Source organism: Vicugna pacos, chromosome 20 (genome assembly GCF_048564905.1).
Source record: "Vicugna pacos chromosome 20, VicPac4, whole genome shotgun sequence".
NCBI classification, from domain to species: Eukaryota; Metazoa; Chordata; class Mammalia; order Artiodactyla; family Camelidae; genus Vicugna; species Vicugna pacos.
This window is the reverse complement of record NC_133006.1, coordinates 11318764-11341458: the sequence shown is the minus strand read 5'-3', so window position 1 is coordinate 11341458 and position 22695 is coordinate 11318764. Positions and strand designations below refer to the sequence as shown.

The window sequence follows — 22695 nt, the reverse complement described above, 5'->3', positions numbered from 1 at the left end:
AGAAAGTGAAGAACTAAAACAGATTTTTAAAAACTTTGATTAAAAAAAAGATACAGGGAGACCCTATTACTCTTAGTGTCATTTAGCTCTGACTATAACAAAATTAATCATCCATACTTACTTCTGCATAATTGAAGGATCAGAAGGGGTTTTTTGTTTTACTTTTTGGGTTTTGTTGTCATTTTGTTCCTTCCTCCCTCTTTCATTCCTAATCCAGGGGAACCTTGCTCTGCCTAGCTTTAACTCTTTATTAAGGAATGAATACAGTAGAAATTGCCCAAAATCAGTTTTGGAAATTTTCAATAAAAATACATGTTTAAGAACTTAAATATTAATTTGAGTTTGCAGAACAACTAGTTTTCAGTGATGTTTCTGGCTTTCTCCTATTCTTTTCTTCCCCATTCTGAAATTACTAGGACAGACATAAAAAGCATATATGGTTTTTGTATCTCCACAGAACCTTAACCCAGCACTTACTCAATCACAGAGGCTTCTCTAACTATTGTGTGGTTGACTAAAGAAATCATTAAAGCATTGTATTTTCCACACTATTTTATATGCAACAGTTATGGTGATCCTAAAACTTGTAAAAAGAAAAATGACATTTTTCTTAAGACTTTTCTAGAAATTCTTATTGCATATGCACTAAAATACAAATTTACCCTTTGCAAAGACTTATGAGATCTACTTGAACTGACTCTTTTTCTTTCCTCCACCTCATCTGGGTCATTACTAAGGCCCAGAGCCAGGGGTGGTCTTTCAATTACCCACCCAACCAAACTCTTTTCCAGCACAGGGATGTTATGTGTCATCCTCTCTGCCTAGAAGACTCTCTTTCTCTTTAAAAAAAAAAGACTGGACACTTCAGGCCTCAGCCTAGTGTCCTCTGAGAGGGCAGATCCCCCCACCCCCACCCCGCAACGCCTGCCATGTTTCCTTATTTCAGGATCCTGTTTCTTTCTTTCTCATCACAGATAGCTTTTTACAATACTTGATTGACTTGGTCTTTGTCTTTCTTGTAAAATGAGAAGTAAGTTCCATGTTTGCGTAACTCCTGTCTGAATAAGCAGCCTTGAATTCCCAGGCCTGTCAAAAAGCAGATGCCTAATAAGTTAAATAAAATGACTGGAATTTATCTTTATATTTTTAATCTTTTGAATTATAAAATGTTCAAATATACAGATTTAGAGAGACACGTGTCATACACATCCTCCAGATTAAAACTGATCAAGTTTTTGCCAACTTTGCTTGTATTAATTCACACGTTTCTTCATTTTCTTTTGATAGAATAAAACTGGGGGCATGTTGGCATACATTTCTAAAACATATCTGTTAATTATTCAGATTCTCAGGATATTGTTTTTACCAATAGGATTTTTTAATTTGTGGAGTTAGATGTATGGTTGAGTTGTCCCTGGATTGTAATTGGTTTGGTTTGTTTTGTTTAGGTGTCAGTGCTCAGGTTATCAATTTGCATTGTTTAGGTGTCTCTAGGAAAATGTACATTTTCTTGCATAATCACAATGACATGATTACAATTCATAAAATTAGTAGTAATCTTTTGGTAGCATCAAATATCCAATCCAAACCAGATTTTCTTGATTGTCTCCTAAATACGTATTTTAACGTTTATTTGTACAAATGTATCATAAAACAATGTCTAACATTTGCATTCGTTCATATATATATATATATATATATATATATATATATATATATATATAAAATCTCTTTAGAGTTAAATCAACATCCTCCCCCTTTTTTCCTGCCACAGACTTATAGTAACAGTGTCGATGGTCCTGTAAAATGTCTCATATTCTGTTTCCTTTCTGGTGTCATCATTTACTTCGTCCTCCTACACCTCATACATTCCAAGGAGGGATATTATTTCTAGAATTTGGTGAGATTCTGGTTCCAATTTTGACAAGATTGCTCTATGGACGGTACCAATGTGCTTCAAATTACTTCATGTCAGAAAACACAAAATGATTAGTTATTCTGACTCTGAGGCTAATGTGAAAGCTGAACTCAGGTGCTGGAAGCCTGATTACTCTATTTAGACTTTTTTCTGTCAAACTTTTTGCTACTAGTTTAATTACTGGTGACTGTTACCACAGTCACTTTCTTCTCAGAGATTTTTTCTATTTTTGTCTTTACCTGCTGAGTGGCTGGCTGAGATTTTTCGGGCTCTGCTCTTGGGGGTCATTTGACCCTACCAGCCCGTAGTGGGTGGTCTGTGGGCATTACTGTTACCTAGCTATGCCGAGGAGATTAGCCGTGTGTTGTTGTTGTTTTCCTCTGTCCTGGTTTTTGTTTTCCTCTCTCTCTCTCTTTCTCTGTCTAACCCTATTTGGGTTTGGTTTTCAGGAGGGAATTTTGAGATTAAAAAAATAATAATAACTATGTTACCACAGTGATACCCTCTCTGTCACCTTCTTGTTTTAAAGTCCTCTTTCACCAATCCTTTCTCTGTGCCCAGCCTCTCATTTCTGTTGTCTTTTTCCCCTTCTACACATTTCTGGTCCAATTAGCAATTTAGTTATTCAGTGTTGAAATGGAAGGGCAGAGCTGGTATTGCATATATCAACAGTAGCAAATTACACAGCTGCGTGCCAGAGTTATAGAAGACCGTCTTCGTGAAAAGCTAAAGCTCCCTTCCCCGGTTCTAAAGCTGTCCCTACCATCACTTTCATTTATCAAAGGGACCCAGAATAATTCTGGTTTTAGACAGTCCCAAGCCAATTCTCTCCGTCTTGTATTTATTTTTATTAGAAGTATCCCTTTGCTCTTCACCTGATGGTCCTTAGTCATGTTAGAATGGCCTCTAAAATTCCTTGCAACTTATTCAAATTCTCAAGGGATATTTTTACCAGTAAGATTATTTTATCTGTGGCTTTAGATGTACAGTTGAGTTGTGCCTGGATTGTGACCATTTGTATTATTCATATATCAGCCTTTATCTTATTAATATAAGTGCATCTCCACTCCAGCACCCACCCTGTGCTGTTCACCTTGGAGGAGAAACTAGTGACTTATGGCAGAGATTGTCACCTCATGAATACTGTCTTCCCCTCCCAGTGCTACACCAAACTCTTGTGTCTAAATCAACCTAAGCGCCCAACGTATGAGGCCTAAACGATGTGGTGAGAACAACAGGTGGCATTTTATATTTGTTTCTAGAAGCTGCCTCATTTCTAAAGGAATAACTAAAGGTTATTAAATGAGACCTTTGGAATGAGAAGAAATTCAGCCCCGTGCTTTGGGTTTCGGGTCTCATCATAATTACCAGAACCACATTCATACCCTTCCTTCCTGTCTATCATCAGATAAAAGTTACTGTGTACTTGGACTTGCAGGTGTAGGTACACTTCACCAAATTAAGCTAAATGGTTGTACGAAGAAGCTAGTAAAAATCATCAAAGAATAAACTGGAATTATAGATCGGAGTGCTTGTTTTCAGTGCCGTAGAAAATACTGACATTAAAAGACAGTGCCAAGCCAAACAGGCGTCCACCTGCAAAGTGTGATCTGAAACCAAATTTACATCACAGTGTCTCAGCCTCAGCCAGCCGCTCATCCTTCCCTAAACTGAAATGCTTACGATCAGGCTTTATCAGCACCTGTCTTTCCCACACTGCTCATTTGTAGATGTTGAGATCCCACCTCAAATCTGACCAAGCCATCCATGTTCCTAATAAGGCATTTGGGGTCAGTATTCAAAAACTGTATTAGATGCTTATATCAACCAACAGAACATTCTGCTGTACTTAGGTGAGTCCGCTGGTCACTATAGCGTGTGTGTCTGTGCATACGTGTGTGTGCGTTATGACTTTGTATTTATGTATGTGACTTTAGGTATAATTATAACTCTATATATCGGTATCTTAACCACATAAAGGAGAATTATTTTATAAAACTTCAAAACAAGTAATTTGACTGTCCCTAATTGATTCTACTTTAAGGACAAAAAGAACTACAATGAAGTATTCAGTGATGACCTTGATGTTTTCAATAATAATATTGGTATTGTTGTGATGCAACCATTAAATGTACATTATAAGTTGCGGCAAATAAGTAATTGTGGTAATGGTACGTGGAACTAAGGTTTAACACACAAGAAATTGATGTGGACATAAAGTATTTTTAAAAAGGTAATCAAAATCCCTGTATCCTTAAATTTAAATTGACAGTATAAACTCTTTATCTGCAGATAAATCTTCATTGGTCTTGATCACTGAAGAGGGCCTGGCAGCAATGATTACCCCTCACCCAGAAATGGACTCTTAATTTCATTTTCCACCGAAAGCAAGCAGAGCTTCTTAGAGAACTGGCTGGTTCTAGATCTGGCTGGGATAGAAAACATATTTTATATTATAATGCAGAAAGCAAAAGATTTATGAAATACTACTGGCGTCGTGTTGAAAGGAAAGGAATCCGTTTGAAAAGGTGTCTCTGGTTAAAATGGGATAATTTAATTTTTTTTTACTTTATTATATTTTGAGGGGGAAGTAATTAGGCTTATTTATTTATTTTTGACGGAGGTATGGAGGATTGAACCCAGGATTTTGTACATGCTAAGCATGCACTCTACCACTGAGCTATGGCCTCCCCCAAAATGGGATAATTTGAGTAACACAAAAAATAATAACTGCAATGGGTTGAATCTCATCAACTGTGTTACAAAAATTCATGATTTCAAACTTAAAATAAAGCAACTAAGTTAGTAAACTTGAAATTTTTCTCGCCCATCAATGTCTTCTTTTCTGAAAACTGATAAATAGAGGCAAAAAAGCAAGATCCTACACTGCTTATCATAAACCCACTGCTCTTCAAGATAATCAAGTAGCCGATGGACAACTGCTCTTAGAAAATAATTCCAACCAAAGAACTCAAATTTCCTTAAAATAACGCAACATTAGAGATGGAGTGGGCGGGGGGAGGAATGGGAGAGAAATAAGGTGAGTCTGGCTATCATTGACAGCTGGGTTGAATCTGTGAGATGGGTGTACATGAAACTTTATTACACTATTCTCTCTCTTTTTAGGTATGTTTGAAGATTTATATAATGACATTTTAAATACGCTAAAACAAATAATAAAAAACAAAGAGTGTGAGGGACTTGGGGAAGAGATATTAGTTGTGGTTCTGCCTGGCTGGGTGGGTAGACAGTGGAGCGACCACCGCATTCTCTAATCAGCAAGGACAGTGTGAAAGCCCCAGAACTTGGATAGACAGTGATCAGGGACATTAAGAAGGTCACCATTGTCTGCCCCACAGGAGAAGCTCAAATTTATTTGTGAATTGTGCAGATAAAAGGCTAAGGACCGAGAGCTTCAGAGATTTTGACTTTATACACTGATCAGCCATGGTGAGTTTTTGAGAACTGGATTAGAATATTTCAGTCTGTGTTTTAAGATAGGATTTCTGTTGGTGAAGTGAATGATCTGGATTAAGAGGTTGAACATTGCTGACAGAGGAGTTGGTTGGTATATGAGGATATTATTCCAGATAACAGAACACGAGTGAATAAACTAGGAGAGTAGAAGTGGGAGTGCAGAGGAGACAATGTATACGGAGGAAACTGGAGATTTAGAAGCATGGAAATGGCATGACCCATCGAATACGGCAGGGGAATGGAAAGAAGTAAAATAAGTCTGTGTATGTTTATTGAAACTTCTTAAGAGGAAAGGAATTATTACCAAATTACTAAAAGGAGACTTTTCTCTTTGACAGACTGAACCAGGAGTTTGTGTGTGTGTGTGTGTGTGTGTGTGTGTTGTGTATTTAATTGTTAGTCTTCTTATATTCATTATTTATCCTTCTTCTCCACTGTGATACTGAAAATAGCCAGAGAATGAGGTCAACTCAACATTTGCTTTTGCTCGAGGCTACATCAGGCAAATTAATTCTTCCTCCAATTCAGAAGAGAAATAAATCAATTACCCTTGCTGAAGGGTGGCTATCTTGAATGCTTTCAGGAAAAACTCAGGTCATCCTAAAGAAATCTCTGAAATAGCTGCAAAAGTTAAGAGCAAGATAAGCTCTAATTTACAATCTCCTTCATCCCCATAAAGATGTTCTTAATAGAGGACAAACTGCAACACCAGGTATTTTCAGAGTCAAAGTAATATTTCAAGTATTTCTATGAATAAAAGTCCTGCGCCGCACTGTCTGAGATGAAAAGTGCTTTTGTAGGGCAGGTCTAAGGCTAAACCTTACCAGTAGCGCCACAAAGACTACCATATCCATTTAACCCTCCAGGAAGCTCTTTGTTCCGTAAACCTTCCCAACTCCCTTTTCTTCCCCAATTTCTAAATGTATATATATATATATATATTGTCTGTTGTAAATGAGAACCTAAGAGACAGAGGGACACTGAACTATGAGCTGATTGAGGACAGAATTTTTTTTTTAATTTATTTGGGTTGCCTAAGCACCTGCTAGTGATTAGCAAGGATCCTAGAAGGAACAAAGGAAGCAAGCAGTTAAGTTAGTTTACATATAGGAAAATGTAAATAGAGCATAAAATACCGATATGAGAGAAGAGGCAATTTGAATATACATAGTAGGTTTGCACAGGAGAAAGAAGGGGGTTTTACACGTGTACTTGAATGAAGGGCGAGTTGGACAGGGTCGATTTACAGCTGGTCAGGGAAAAAAATCTAATTTCAACTCTAGGAAAGGCTGGATGTCTGTCTTTGCTGGCCAAGCTAAGAGCAGTAGGATTTATGATGAGTTATTCTGACACTCCTCTAGTGACCACCGGGGGCAGTTGGCTTACTGATATCCTCTACCGGGTATAACCTGTTACATAGTCTGACTTGACAAAGTGACCATATGGACATAAAACCACCACTGGGAACTTGTGCCTTGAACCTTCTCTCGGAACCGCTGTGCATCATACATCTCTTAGTGGCTCAACTAGGAAATGAAGCGGGTCTGCATGAGAATCAGGACCCCCCTCTTGGACCTCCAATGCTCGCCTGAACTCTTTCTCTTGCTGCATCCTATACTTTGCTTTTACATAAAAGCTTTAGGTGACTGTGTCTGTGAAGTCTCCTGCGTGCTTTCAAATAACAAAACTTGTAAAAATCTTGGCAAAGTGCATTCTTGGAAAAAGAACATGCGGCAAGGGGAGAAGAGAGAGAAACGGGTAAATAAGTTGGGGATTTGAGAAGAGCCTGCTTCACGTTTAGCTACTGTAGCATCTGTTTTGAATGGCCCATTGGTTCACATGCGTTAAGCTCAAACCTAACAGCTATCACTGAAGTCAACAGGAAGCACCCATTAGCATCTCCTACTTTAATTGGTTTCTTCCTAGGTTGTACTTCAAAAAGGTAATAAACCAAGCCCTACATATTGCTGAAGTGTGTGGCTGGCAGTTGCTCCGCAGAAGGAGGGTGATACCAAGAACTTTTGGAAAAACAAACACAAACAAGGATGGAGTCCAGAGTCAAGCAAGAGATGCTGAGGGTGCTGCCTTTCAGTCCCTCGTTGTTTGTCTTTTCCTCCAACTGAAGCATTAGTCACAAAAGTTCTCTTTTCATCTCTAAAAACCAGTAAGAATTAGACTTGCATCATTTGAACTCTCTCTCTCTCTCTCTCTCTCTCTCTGTCTTTGACCTGTCTTGTCAGACTTACTGATCTCTTCAAACACTAATATTTGGATATTGTTTTTTCTAGCGCATATTTTATTTTTGACTCATTTATTCTTATTTTGAGCTTTAATATTTCTGTGCTTCTATTCATTATGTTTAATTTGCTACCAGCTTTCTAATTCTTAAAATGCATACTTAGAACACTGATTTTCCCTTTTATTCTTTTATTTACATAAACACTTAGGGCTATATATTATTTCATAAGTACCTCTTTGGTTACATCTCAAACGTATTGAGATGTTACATTTTTATTATATGTCAGTTCAAATAATTTCTTATTTCCATTGTGACATTTTTATCCTATGAGATATGAGTTATTTATAAGTAAAATGTTTATTACCTTCACATTTGAGGATTTGTTAAATATAAATAATTGTTATCACTCCATTGTTGAATTAAAATGTGTTCTGAGACCATTCCCTAAATAATGAACATGTAGGGTTTGGAATTTATCAGTTGAGATCAAAACCATAGACTCCCAACCATCTCTAAAAGTATGAGTTATTATTCCCAAAGAAAAAAATCACAAACATTAATTTTACAAAATTAATGTATTTTAGTCTTAAAGGACAACAATACAAGTCAGGATTTGCTGCATCAAACTAAGTTCAATTCTTTTTCCACCACTTTGCCTCCACTGGTTGTGTTCCTGATTTCAAGTGATAAATTCCTTGTTAAGAATACAAAAATAATCTTCCAAGAGCAAGCAGTAACTTTTGAGCAACGTTGTAGTCAAAAGCCAGATTTAGACAATAGCATTTTCCTAGCTCCAAAGAAGGAAAATTCTGCTACAGCTATACTGGGTTCACATTACTGAACAGAATGTGAACGGAATAATAAATACATTTATTAATAAATTTGCTTAACAAATTAACTCATTTCAGAACAAAAGGGAGCTCTGTCCTGAAGTTATTTATTGTCCACCTAAGAAAGACAGAAATTACTTCAAACTTTCCAATGTTGCTTTTATTCTAGCCTTAAAAAGTTTACTTTTCAATAATAGACATCTTGTCTGTTTGGAGTATGATTTTTCAGTAACCTTCTCTGTTATATTTTTTTTCAAATAATTAGATTTGAAAATTTCCCAAAAGAGCTGATACTACATTTCATGAATTATCCTCCACCTGGTAAGAGCATGCTAACAATTCTCATTAGTATCTTAAATTAATCTTTTATAAGCTTCTACAAAAAATAGAAAAGATGTTTAAATAGAGATATACTTTCATTTCTCCTGAACACAGAAATATATATAGTCTCTAAATGCCTCCCTCCAACTTCATTATACTCTATGCATGATCTTAAAGAGAAGAGTCTATCAGTCACCAGTATTTTTCCTTAATTTCAGAATTGAGTTTTAGAAAATGAATATGAGAAAAGAAGCTGCATGTTTTAAGAGTGAAAACAAAAATATTCTAAGACAGAGTCCTGTAAAAAACATAGAAAGAAAACACTGTAAAATATTAAATTCCAAAAAGACAAAGTCAGATTGAGTGAATAGGTATTGATTTTGGAGACACAGAACTAACTAATTTTGAATATCTGTTTAAATAAATCTAGAGTTGGTCACAATAATCCTCAAAGTAACACACACTTGACATAAGCTTTAAATAAATGTTATTGCAGGTTTTATTTCCTATTATTCTATTATCCTCTATTTTCCCTTCAGTTATGTTAACAGACATATAATTAAGCATACTAGCAAACATAACAATAACAAAAATAACATATAAATCAGGTTATTCTAAATCTTCAACAGGTGACAAGTCTTGCAAGATTTGTGTTAAACAAGTAAAAGTGTCAAGAATATTCTTTAAATATGAATTTAATCTGATGTTCAAATGAGAATGCTGTGCAAAAAGTTATATGATACTGCTTCAGGAAACCAAGCCTACTGAAAGCAAAATTTATGGTCAAACCACAACTGCCCATTGGTGAATTCTTTCCCTTTGCACATTTTAAAGCCTAGGAAAAAAGGGTCTCAAGTCATTAGGGCTGAAAAGTCAATAACTAAACAAATGTCCAAGGTGGGCCAATTGAAGCTTTCAAAAGTAATTAACTTCACAAATTTTTGTTGTCAGTGATCCCTAGAGAAAGAGCTATTGTTCTTGTTTTGATCTACATTGGTTTTCTTTCTTTTTTGAGTTTGCAAGTGTCGGCAAACTTAAAAGATGGTTCTTAGAATTAAAAGATACACATTTTGATAGAATTGTTGATTTTCTACCACTTCTGAGCTTTACAACATAGTACAAGTCACTCAAACCACTAACACTCAGTATTTTCATTTACAAAATAAGGATAATCATAATTGCCTTCCACAAATCACAGAGATTACATGAAAAAATAGTTTACATGAAGGTTATTTTCAAATTGCAATGTATTAATACAAAAAAATACACAGTTTTAAGAGAAACATGATATGTCAATGTTACTGTATTATAAGACCAAAACAGATTTCAAGTTCAGCTGGTATTTGTGTTTTTTGCTCAGATAAGAACAGTTGTCCTCATGTCAGAAGAAAATTACCTTTTATTCCACATGGTCTAATCACACCCACAGATTTTCTCAGTTTTCATGATCCGATTGTTGTTCAGCAGTAAGCCCGTTCCATTCTCTGTATTTTAGATCTCTAAAAAAGTAATGACAAAGATCGCCAAGTTACACTAGAGGGAAAAAACTTAATTAGAATGAAAGGCAAGGACTTGCAAAATTGCAGCCTCACAATCTAGAGATTTGGGTTTTATTAAGCTTTGGGGGAAGAAAATAAGTGAAAAGTTGCTCAGAGCTGACCTGATCCCAAGCTTTCTCATCCAAACAAAAGATTTCCTGTGTGTTAACATATTTCAGATCCTCTTTTCTGAGGTTTTCAATTTCAGCCTTAAAAAAAATCTGACTGTATCAGTCAAGATTAAGTCGCAAAAGAAGGTCTACTATGAGTGATATTGGATTAAGGGATTTATATCAGTAAGTAGATACCACGCGGCTCTAGGAGCAGATGGTGATGTGTAAGTCCCTGGAATTCCAGCAGAATGGAAGATCATAGAAGAGGTCGCACTGACCAGCCTTTCGGAAACACTGGCTGGAGTGGACAACGGGAGCTTGTGGGGAAATTCTGAGAAGCCAGAGAGTTTCAGCTTCCACGGAGGGACCATGACCAGGAAACTTGCGGGAGGTCTCCGGAAAGCTTTAGATCTGTGTACCTACTGCCTCTGTGGGTCTGTCGCCAAGTATCTGAGCAGGGGCCTGGGGCTGCTGTGGGCCAAGCACACACGAGAAAAGGCAAGGCCAAGGCCATGGCCCGACTGGTTTGGCCAGTAAAGATACAGTCATTCGCTTTTAGCTTAAGCCAGTTTGCTACTGACATGGACAGTGAAAGGAAGAAGAGCCAAAAGCACCAGCTCCCTTGTCCCCACACACCCACAAGGACAACAGCGGAACAGAAGGGTCAGAGGACTGCAATGCAGGTTGGCTGTGGGCTGTATCCCGCTGATTTCAGACTGCAGCCCAGAGGTCCCAGGCCTCAGAAAGCCCATCCCTCATCAGAACTTGGCAAGGTGATGGGAAACTGTCATATGACCCCCCCAGGGGGAGAGGGAGCTGACTGCAGGGTGACATGGGAATGGCTCCGTGCAGACCCCCATCCCCTCATGTTTTGGGAGGATCACGAGATGTTCTGCCTCTAAGACTCCCATAAGCTGCGTTTCAAGTCTTTCCTTGGTTTTTTTTTTTTTTTTTTTTTTTTTTTTTGGTAACCTCACCGTGTGTTACTCAAATTGCCAACGTGTTCCCAGTCCTCTGGGACTCACGCCTGGGTCCTAAGCAGAGAGGCCTGCAGTGCAAACAGAAACTGCTCTTTCCTCTGAAGTGAGAGTAAAAGGCAAACCTACTTTGTGATGTTTTGATAAAATCCAGGAGGATGGTTTTCCCTAAAGGCAGCGAGAGAAAATGGTGAGTGCTCCAGGCAGCCAGAGGGAATGTGTCCATCTTAAAATTAGTTTCTGTAGAGTTTCTGAACTAACTTGGAGGTTTGTTAGCCCTGCCCAGGCCCTTCCCCGCCCAACAGTGCTGACTGAGATCAGGAGAGAGAAAGAGTCGTGTTGTTTTGCTGTTATTTTGTGGCTTTTGTATTCTCAGACTGGTGTAATTCAGGAATTATCCATGCTCTTCTTTTTCTAAAAGAATGAATTGGGACTTAGAAATGTTAACCCCTGAACACAGCACTTGCAAGCTTAAGTAGACATTTTTATTCAACGTTTACCTTATCCATGTAAATGTATGATTATTAACGAGCGGATGAAAATGAAGGACAGAGTTGTTGAGCACAGGTGCAACATGTAAATAAGTGTTTGTGATGTAAGTCAGTCCCAACAAAGCCCTTTGATTTGAACAGAAAGCTCTGAAGATTAAATAAGCATCAAGTTTCGGGTTCAAACCAAATGACTGTCTCAAGGTTAATTAGTTTGAATTTTAACACAGAGCTCAACTTTAAAAGAACTGGAGGCATTAGCTGCTGGGCTGATCCTTAACTGACAGCGTCTCCTAATTTCCCCTACTTCCAATTTACACCCAACCAGAGAAAGTCAAACACGCTCCGTTAGCAAATCACACAGGGTGACTAGTCAGCCTGCCTCCTGCTGCCGCCTGTCGACAGCCTTCAATCAGGGGATACCTGAAGCCTTCTCTTTTGTCCATCTTACAGCTTTTACACTCCCCTGCCTGCCTTTGAGTCTCTGCTAAAACCCGGTAGTGGTGGCTGACTCCCTTGGTATGTAGCAAGCTCTGAATAAATGGCCTTTGCTTACACTCATCTGGGTGGTCTTCATTTATGTCCACAATGCTTTAGTCCACCTACTAAGTGTGCATAGTTGAAGTAATTCAAGACCAGTGAATGATACTGAAAGAAACAGGTAACAGGTTTAGAACCTTTATTTAGACGTGAGTGGATTTGGATAAATAAAAACAGAAACACCTGAAAATACTATTTATCAGGCACTGTTGATGAACTGCTGACCACAGTCTAACCTCTGCGCTAGATTTATCTGTCTAGCCTCATTTAATCATTTCAGTGGTTCTAAAGAGCAGCTATTACAGATGATGAAGGAATCAAGGCCCAAAGAGAGTAATTTCCTTGCCCAGATGTGGTGATCAAAGGGACTGGATTTCAAACTCAGATGCATCACTGTCCCCAGCCCAGACTTTTCTCCTGGACGACACTACTTTCCGAGTTTGAACACAGGGCTGATTTTCTCAAAAGTCAACATTGTCGACTGCAAAAAAAAAAAAAGAACAACCTAAAAGTCGAGAGTTTTGTTTTATTCAGTGGACATTTCTAAAGACTTGATCCCGAGGTGACAGCCTTTCACATTGCTCTGAGGAACTGCTGCGAAGAGGGAAGAGGGGAGCCAGGATACACAGGCGTTTTTGCAACACAGACCAGGTAGTCAGAACATTAAATTCCTGTTCATTAAAGAAAACCAGACATCTCGAGTTGAGGGATTTAGTGCTTTTCTATGTATAGGAAGTTGCAAAAGTCTGGGCTGATTAAAATCATTCCTTTGATATGCACTTAGCTGTCCAGGGCCAGTGTCCTGTGCTTTCCCAGCCTGAGTCCTCTCCAGGGGCACCGTTGGGGGGTGGTGGCAGAGGCCAGGCTGCCTACTTGTCTCCATCCTGAGTTCCCTCCCACTCATGACTGAGCTGATGGCTTGATGGCTGCAGCATCCTTTGTTCACTGATACAGCAGACAGTATTTTTCATTCACACCATCTCCTTGAGAAGTTATTGTTAATTGCTTACAGAACCCTCCACTTGGTACCTATGTAATTCTCAGCCCAAGAAGAAAACTAACAAAGGTAAGAGCAATCCACCCTTGGTCCCCAGCGACTCATATGGTAGGTAAAGGGGGTAAAATAAAACAAAAGTGTATCAAAAATATACTTATTTGGAGGATGACAGTTTATTAAATCAATGATTAAACCCCGACTTTGCAGCTGAGCTTCTAAACTCGAGAAAAATACATTTTCCCCCTGCAAGTCCAATTTTTCCTGACAAGATCTTTTTAATTTGAATGGTGCTTGTACACCATCACCTGTCATCTCCTTGTTAAAAAGCTGCTCTTCACTCCCTGAAAAGCCTGTCTGAAGAGGCTGCCCCAAGAGTCATGTTAACAACAAACAGAAAAGTTTCTGCTAAGGCAGGCATTTATAATTGTACGATGAAATATTAATTCCTCCATATCAGAAAGGCTCTGCGGGAAGAAAAGTCTCTTACAGAAGAAAAAACTTGTCATTTTCAGAAGCCGTGGTGATGGGAGGATTCAAGTAAAAAGAAAATTATTGAATTGCTTATTAATTTATACTAAGAAGTGGGGGCATCTTTTGGTATTTCCTCCTCTGGTGTCAAAGCATTTCAGTTTTTCTCAAAGCGTGGATCTTCAGAAAACACAGCCTTGAGATAAGTCTTTCTCCGACAGAGAAAGACAAGTCCTGTATGGTACCACTTATATGTGAATTCTAAAAAGGTCAAATTTGGGAGTGGGTGGAAGGGATAAACTGGGAGTTCGAAATTTACAGATACTGACTAGTATATATAAAATAGATTAACAAGTTTACACTGTGTAGCACAGGGAAATATATTCAATATCTTGTAGTAGCTCACGGTGAAAAAGAATATGAAAATGAATATATGTATATTCATGTATGACTGAAGAATGTGCTGTACAACAGAAATTGACACAACATTGTAAACTGACAAACTGTAAGCTGAGAAGAGTGTCTATCTCTGATAAGTACAGTATATTGTTTAAAATTCACCAAACCTTCATTGGGTTCATTTTTATTTTATCTAATACTGATGGCTTATTTGAAACAAAAAATCTAGCAGAGTATTATGTCAGAGCCTTTAAATATTATATGATACTCATTTTTAAAGATTATTTTACCAGGGGATACCAACTCACTTTTAAATGAATGTTGTTAACTCTTTTGGAAAACCTTAAAGGCTCCAATCTACTAAACCTTAAAAATAGACAAAGGAAAAATAGCCTTTAAAAACATTTTGATGAATAAAATCTACCTTTTATTGAATTTTGAGCTAAATTAAATTGCTAGCATTGCTGAGTGCTGGTAAAACATGTTTGGATCAATGTGAATTTGTTTAACTATGATTATATCTCATAAAGTCACCAATGGTGAGGTGAATTGCATCTTTGCTTTCTTTGATCATGTTCATAATGTTATTTGCCAATTTTGGAATTAATATCATTCCGTGACAGTCAGATGCCATTCTCAAAAGGTTGTATAATTTGATAATGTCACAATGGCTGGCCAGCCCACATTATCACTAAAACTGATTTACATAAAACATAAGTTGGAGACACATGAGGATTCTAATTATTTTTTTATTTTCCTATTTTCAAATTGATGTATAGTTGATTTACAATGTTGTGTTAGTTTCTGGTGTACAGCATAGTGATTCAATTTTTTTATACACACACACACACACACACACACACACATATTCTTTTTCATTACAAGTTACTACAAGCCTTTGAATATAGTTCCCTGTGCTATTCAGTAGGACCTTGTTGTTTATCTATTCTATATACAATAGTTTGTATCTGCCAATCCCAGACTCTCAACTTATCCGTCCCTTTCTCCTGCCCACTTTGGTAACCATAGGTTTGTTTTCTATGTCTGAGTCTATTTCTGTTTTGTAAATAAGTTCATTTGTTTCACTTTTTTAGAGTCTACCTGTAAGTAATATCATATGATATTTGTCTTTCTCTGTCTGACTTACTTCACTTAGTATGCTAATCTCTAGGTCCAACCATGTTGCTGCAAATGGCATTATTTCATTCTTTTTTATGGCTGAGTAGTATTCCATTGTACAAATATATCACAACTTCTTTATCGAGTCATCTGTCGATGAACATTTAGGTTGCTTCTATGTCTTGGCTATTGTAAATAGTGCTGCTATGAACACTGGGGTGTAGGCGTTTTTTCAAATTGGAGTGTTTTCTGGATGTATGCCCAGTAGTGGGATTGCTGGATTATATGGTAACTCTGTTTTTAGCTTTTTAAAGGAATCTCCACACTGTTTTCTGTCTTTTCTTTTAATCCATTCTGTAGTCATTTTATATCATTTGTGCAGATTTTAAAAATTTTTTGAAAAATATTTTGGTTTTTTGTTTCATATCATTTCCTTATTGTCATTTGATCTCACTTAGCAGGTTACACTTTTGATCTGTTGTGTGGGCATGTCTCTCTGGCATACTATTGTTGACTGCAGAAATATTACTCTGCCCCTATTCTCCTGTTTGTTTTTCTCTTAATACCATTCTATGGAATTTTACTGTCATGCTGCCCATTGCTCATTTTTCAGCAAAATTATTTCATCTAAACTTTTATAATATTCAAGATAGATGTTCTAAGTTCACATAATTCTAGTTATGCTGTTGTGAATATATGTTTAAAAACATATCAACTTGCTTCCTGAGATTTCTTGGCTCTGTTCTTCTTTCCCAAGTTCATCTAGACCTTTGTATTTCCTTCATCTCTGTTGTCTGTTTTCTGTGTTATTATAATCCCTCTCCCTGGAGTCAGGCGCTGCCCTGAAGGGTAGCTTTATCTGGTCAGTTTCCAGTATGTGCCTTTCAGCTCCAGCACCTGTCAGAAGCTGCTGGGACCCATCACACTCTTTTGCTCGAAATGTGGCAAAACCCAGTAGCTTCAGCTGTTCTCACAGGGGCCCATAGGGCTTTGGGGGGAGTACCTGTTGACTCTATAGTGAGGCTGAGTTCTCATTCCAAGGTTTTGGGGGAAAATCTGATTCCAAGCTGACTCTTTATTTGGTAGAATTCACTTCCTTGTGGTTATAAAACTGAGTTTGTTGTGTCCTTGCTTGTTCTTACCTGGGGGCGAGCCCCAGCCCCTACATTCCTTGCCAGGAGGCCCCCTCCATCGTAAAGCCAGTACATGCTTTGAATATCTGACCTGTAGACCCAGATTTACAGGGTTCATGTGATAGGCCCATGTGGATAGTTTAACTTAAAGTCAAGTGACTCAGGACCTCAATTATATATGCACATTTTCCTTTGCATTATAGGCCAACATGCCCATGGGAGTGAAAGTCATCACTTCTCAGTACCTAGGATTATGCAGGGCTCACACAACACAAGGCACAGATCTTGTGGGCTGTCTTAAAGTTGTACCTACCCCAGCACCTCGATATCACATAGTATACTCTTCAGTATCCTAGAATTCTGTCTATGCATTCTACTGTTCCAGCTCAGATCATGCTTTCAACAGACTGCGGGTTCTGTGGTTGTGTGGCCATGCTGATATCACCTTTCTGACAAAATAGATCCCAGAGTCTCTGTGGTATTATGTAGGATTGACTGCAATACAGAGGATCCAATTTATGATATCAGAGAGGGTGCTGGCTGAGGTCCTTCATGCAGAAAGGCACAACCATAACTGGAATGTAAGTGCACGCACCCAAAAAGAATTACTGTCTCTCTGGGATATAAAGGATCTAATATTGTCAGCTTGTCACTGAGCCCCTGATTGTCTCCTCTGGAGACAGCATTATACTGGGAACTTAGCTTGAGTATCTGTGAATGTCACCTCTTGTGAAAAGAGTCTTTGCAGATGCAATTAAGTTAAGGATCTTGAGATGAGGTCATGATCCTGGATTATGTGAGTGGGCCCTACGTCCAATGACAGGTGTCCTTATAAGAGATTCTCAGAGAAGACAGACAGAAGATAAGACACAGGGAGAAGGCGATGCAGCCAGGGAGGCAGAGATGGGAGTAGCGCAGGCACAGTGTGAGGAATTCGGACGGGCACCAGAAAAAGGTAAGAGACAGATTCTCCCCTAGAACCTCCAGAGAGAATACAGTCCTGCTGACGCTTTGGTTTGCGGCTTCTAGTCTTCATCATTGTGAGAGAATAAGTGCCTGTTGTTTTAAGTACCACAGTTGTGGTAATTTGTTATGGAAGTCGTAGAAATCGAACGTATGCCGTCCCCCAAGTCTTCCAATATTTTGTAGACCCCCTGACCATTCAGCTAAACCATTCCTCTGCTCTGTCTTTAGGGGAATTTCTTTCCACCATCCTTTGCGGTGTCATTCCTGAATGGAATGGCAGTGCAACCGTAATTCAACGCCCAAGCCCCATGGTTCAAGCATTGTAGTCAAGTCTTGCTGTAGACGTCTGTTCTGTTGAAGACCTCACTCCAAGCGGGCAGCCTATTTTGTAGCCTAATGAATGGGTTACAGTAAATATGCAGTATGTCGTCTTTTAGAACCCAAGGAAGCTTGTGTTTCCTTCTTAGTGGTGAAGGTGTGGAATTCCACAATGTGTTCCTTATTTGAAGGGGTTGCCGTAGCATTTCACAGATCGCCGGTCTCCTAAAAACTTCATTGACACTGCAAGCCCTTGAATCTTCGCGGATTTTATCACCCACTCTCTGGAGTATGTGCATCTTACTAAAACCTCCAACAGGCTTGTCACTTTGGACTCATCTTGAACTAACATTGTCTCTTCATTCTACTGTTCCAATTCAGATAGTCCAGATCGAGATGTTTGTGGTCCCCTCTGATAATAGGACAGAGGGCAAAAAAGTACACATAGCTCTGGGGCAAAACCATAAATGTATTTGGTTATCCATCTGACGAGAATGCAAACTTTCCTTCTTGATGGGAGTGGAAAAGAACACATGTATCAGCCCAGTGGCCAAATACTATATACACCTGAAGTCATGTCAGTTCACTTTAGCAGGATAACACATCTGGATGAGCAGCTGCAATGGTGGCTACCCCTTGGTTGACTTTGTGGTAGTCTGGTATCATTTTACAAGTTCTGCCTAAAATAGTGAATTAAATGGGAATGTGATGGGAACGCTACCGTCGCATGCTTTGGGTGTGAAAGATTAGCACTAATCTCTATTATTTAGGATGTGATACCATTTTTTACTTAACACAGTTTATTAATACCTTGCTGAGATGGTTGAAGTTTTAGAATTTCTCACTTGTTCTTCTCTACTATAATAGCTCTTATCCCACACCCCAAACAACCAAGGTGAAGTTTCAATTACCAAGTATGTGCACTCTGATTATACATATGTGGATGAGATGTGCCCACCAGGTGGGATCACTGAGCCAGGGTACCCAGGGAGAGCAGGAGTCCACTGATAACTGCTCCTCTTACCCTTTGCCTCTAAAAGTGGAGCCATGGTGATGCTTCTGTTCCCTCGTTATTGATGTCCACTCTGGCCCAATGCCAAACAGTCCTCAAAATGTTTAGGAATTAGCCTTTATCTAGTGTACAGTTACCCAACTAAATGGCCCTATATATCTTTTGGGGGGTGCTGCAGAAATCATTACTCTATCCATACACCACACACAAAGATCTATTACCCTATCTTTGTCCTCGCTGTGATGCTGTCGAGACATTCCTCCCAGGCTTATACTGCAGTCAGGGGTCCCTGGTTCTGGAAGCTGGGCGGGGAATTTGTCTTTTTATCAGGGTGGCTGCATTCAGCCTCTTAATTAATCCTGCATGATTTGTTTTAGATTTGGAGCCTGAATGACACCCTCGTTGGCTGCTCATCTAACTTGCCTCTGGAGATACCACGATCCAGTAACTATTTCCATGGCCTCTGTGGGTGAGGCTCCGGGTTGCTCTTTGGTCTCACTAGTCATCACAACCACCACACCTAACTTGTTAGAGTAAACACCGCCACCTACCTTCATTGTTTTTAGCACTGTGTGATATCCATTGCAACCAGAGACCCCTTGCATATAACATGTCTTGCCATAAGCCCTGTCCTACAGAAGACAGCCACCACTGTACTTTTCAGTGATGCCAGTTCCTCTCTCGCCAGGGCTTTGCTAAATAAATGTCCCCTTAGGAAATCTCACAGGACATATCATTTTGTGGTTTTTCTGGCCTTAATTCTAAAGATATATTTTTTTTTAAGTTTGTTCCTTTTTTTTTTTTAAGAAACCCACTTTGTTTATTTGTTTGTTTGTTTTTATGGCAGTATCAGGGATTGAACCTAGGACCCTGTACATGCTGAGCACAGGCTCTACCACTGAGCTATACCCACCACCCACCCTGGCTTTAACTCTAAATATTGGTCTGGTGGCCAGGAGGGAAGGTGTGGTAGATCGGAAGGCGACAAGTATCTTGCAAGACAGAATCCTCAGCTTTGTCTTCAAACAAAGGGAGAATTCAAGCCTTTACTAGGAATAAGTGGGCCAACTTCTGCAAGACCAAAGGGTCGTGATGTGGTTGACGTCACCATTTCATGTCTCAGGGTTCCACATTTTCTTTCTCAGGGACCCTATGTTGGTCTGGCAGAACTCTGAAGGCTGAGAATTTAAGTAATTCAAGAGCATGGCTGCTTTTGTAATTGAATATGGGGCCACACCCCAAGCTTCTTCTGTCTTCTGATGGCAGAAGTCTGTTTATATGCTGTGTAGGGGACCCTTAGCCTTTAAGTACCCTGGGCATTTTACTGTCGGTCTCTAACCTATCCAGTGCCCCACTTCCTCGTGCTTTATCACTACAACTTCTCTCATAGTTCTCAAACATGAAAAGATACATTTCATGATCCAGTTCATTCTGTCCGGTGGATACATCATCCCAGTAAACTTCCGTGTGAGGAGATAAAATTGCAGGGCTATCGACTACTAAGAGAGATTCCTGTTTCACCTGTCACCAGTGAGGGGGTCCTCACTGCTGACATGCTGATGTGTTCGTGGTTGGTCAACTTCAATATCCTAGCTTCAGGGCTGCTTTCTTGGGCTATTTCTGGTAGGGCTATTTCTGGTACCATTTGTCCCCTAGGAGGTGCCCTAGTTTTCCTAGGAGGCAGACTCTTAGTGTAGGAAGTTTATTAGGGACCACTCTTGAGATCCACACATTTGAGGGAGTGAAGGAAGCAGGACTGGGAAAAGGTGAACACTGGATTGTGATAAAGCTGAAACAAAACCCTTGGTTGATTAGAAGAGGAAGATTAGAGCTGAGATGACTTTTTGGAATCATCCAAAATTGGAGAAATGGGACTGAGACTTTATTCCCCTGCAGAGCTCTGTTCAGTCAAGTTCAAGTACCAGAGAAGGATGCGGCGAAGAGCTCTCAGCTCCCATCACTCTTGCAGCTGCAGCAGCAAATACTTCAAGGCTGGGGAGGGGGTGCTGGGGAGCAGAACATCCACTGCACCCACAGTTTACAATCATAATCAGCCATTTGACTTTTTGTGTATTCTCTCTCTCTCTGTCTTTCTTTCGTGCTTGCTTACTTGATGTGATCTCTGCTGAATACAACCAGAAGTTTAAATTCACACATTATCTATTATCCATATTATCTATTATGCGGTATTACATGACAGCTTTAAGTCTATGATATAAACGTGAAGGAAGTAGTGTGGACGTAGAGAGGCCAGATTATTATGAGTCAAGAGAGGAAGCTGGATGACGGGTGGGATACACACGCCCACTGACCCAGCAACAAAGGGCACAAATTCTGCTTACTGAACTTCAGCCCCTCCCTCCTTCACTGAATAGTATCACTGGGTGACGTCTCTGGGGAAAATCTTACTGTTTTATTATGCTTGAAATACTATCTTTGTCTGGGAAAGAGGAAGAAGTCTTCCTGATTTATGAGAGTTAGCTTTGGAGGGCTAGCCATCTGATCAACCTATACAATCGTTTCCTCAAATAACTGGGAGTGACCACAGTCTCTTATATCTCTCTTCTGATGACACTGTTACTTCTGAGTGTAGTTTATTTATTCCCCTCACATCATCCTGCACACTGAGATGTCAGGGATCTCAATGTCAAACCAAATAAAAATATATAAAAAAGATAATTTGATTGCGTTTATTACATGCATCTGTAAAGTGATTTATCTTCAGATGCCAGATGCCTTTTCCATGACACTTATCTTCATTCCTTTGGTAGAATTCTGAACTCTGTATCTTTGATATTTAAGCAGCTGCCTTTATCCTTCACCTTATTTTATCCTATAACTTGTTTATGTTTCCTGCTTTCTCATTTCTTCCCTTCCATGCTTCCTACTCATTAATTTCTGCTAAAAAATTGTCTCCGTACTGCTATGGCTCAGATATTGATTTTTTAAAATGCTGATGATATGGTCTCTATGATTGATTGGAAAATATATAATGTAAGAACACACATTTGTAGGTTAACCTAGGTATTATTGATTCCTTGGACTGGATAATTTTTTCAGAGTCCTTTAGCTCTTCAGAGAGGGCAGTGCCTCAGACTGGATCATTTTCAAAACAGTCTTAGGTGCGTACCTATCAAGACTAGAACAACAGTATCATTGAAAACAACAAAATCCTTCCACTGCCGTTCAGCTGCGTTCACATTTTTCCAAGATGTCAACTATGAAAAACTATTTTTTCCTTTTTTTCTGTTTTTTTAGTGAAATATTTTATAAATATGAATGAGTATGTATAAACTCTCTCTGTGTGCTTTATTTGAACCTTCTTTTTTCCTTTATCTAGGCATTTTTTCTTAAGTCTTTTCAAAAAATCAGTTTCTTTTATATTCTCTAATGTGTTTTACTCTTGAATAAATTAACATTTGCATTGAGTTTCCTTTCTTATCCTTTCCTCAGATACATACTTTTCTGATTTCTTTATTTAATAGCCTAGTTCATTTACTTTCAGATTTTCTTTCCTTTTTCTTTCTTCTCTTTTTTCCTTTGTTTGCATGTGACTATCCAATTATCCCATTACCATTTTTTAAAAAAAGACAGTCCTATGCATATTGAATTAATATGCTTCTGTTATTGGAAAATCATTTGACCTTTCATGTGAGGGCTTATTTCTGGACTCTCATTTCTGTTCCACGGATGATGTCTGTTTTTACTGTATTATTTTTATTACTGTTACATTATAGCAAATTTTTTAATCAAGGAGTTTAAGACCTTCACCTTTGTTCTTCTTTTTCAAAACTGAGCTGCTTATTCCAGGTCTTTTTCATTCTCATATATTATTTATGTCA

The 22695-nt window shown here is 38.7% G+C and overlaps 1 long non-coding RNA gene across 2 annotated transcripts in view; it reads right to left on the bottom strand.

Annotated features, from left to right (window-relative positions):
- Positions 1–4218: 4218 nt before the first annotated feature.
- LOC116284705 (uncharacterized) overlaps positions 4219–22695 on the bottom strand; it is a 299362-nt gene continuing 280885 nt past the window's right edge. Inside the window, exons 4-5 of one of the 2 annotated variants that reach the window (XR_012062108.1) lie at positions 10182–10284; positions 4219–4347 (exon numbers count right to left, since the gene is read on the bottom strand). This is a non-coding gene — a long non-coding RNA (uncharacterized lncRNA). Of the gene's footprint in view, positions 4348–10070; positions 10285–22695 lie in introns of those variants that run through there. The other variant, XR_012062109.1, reaches the window with a different exon arrangement.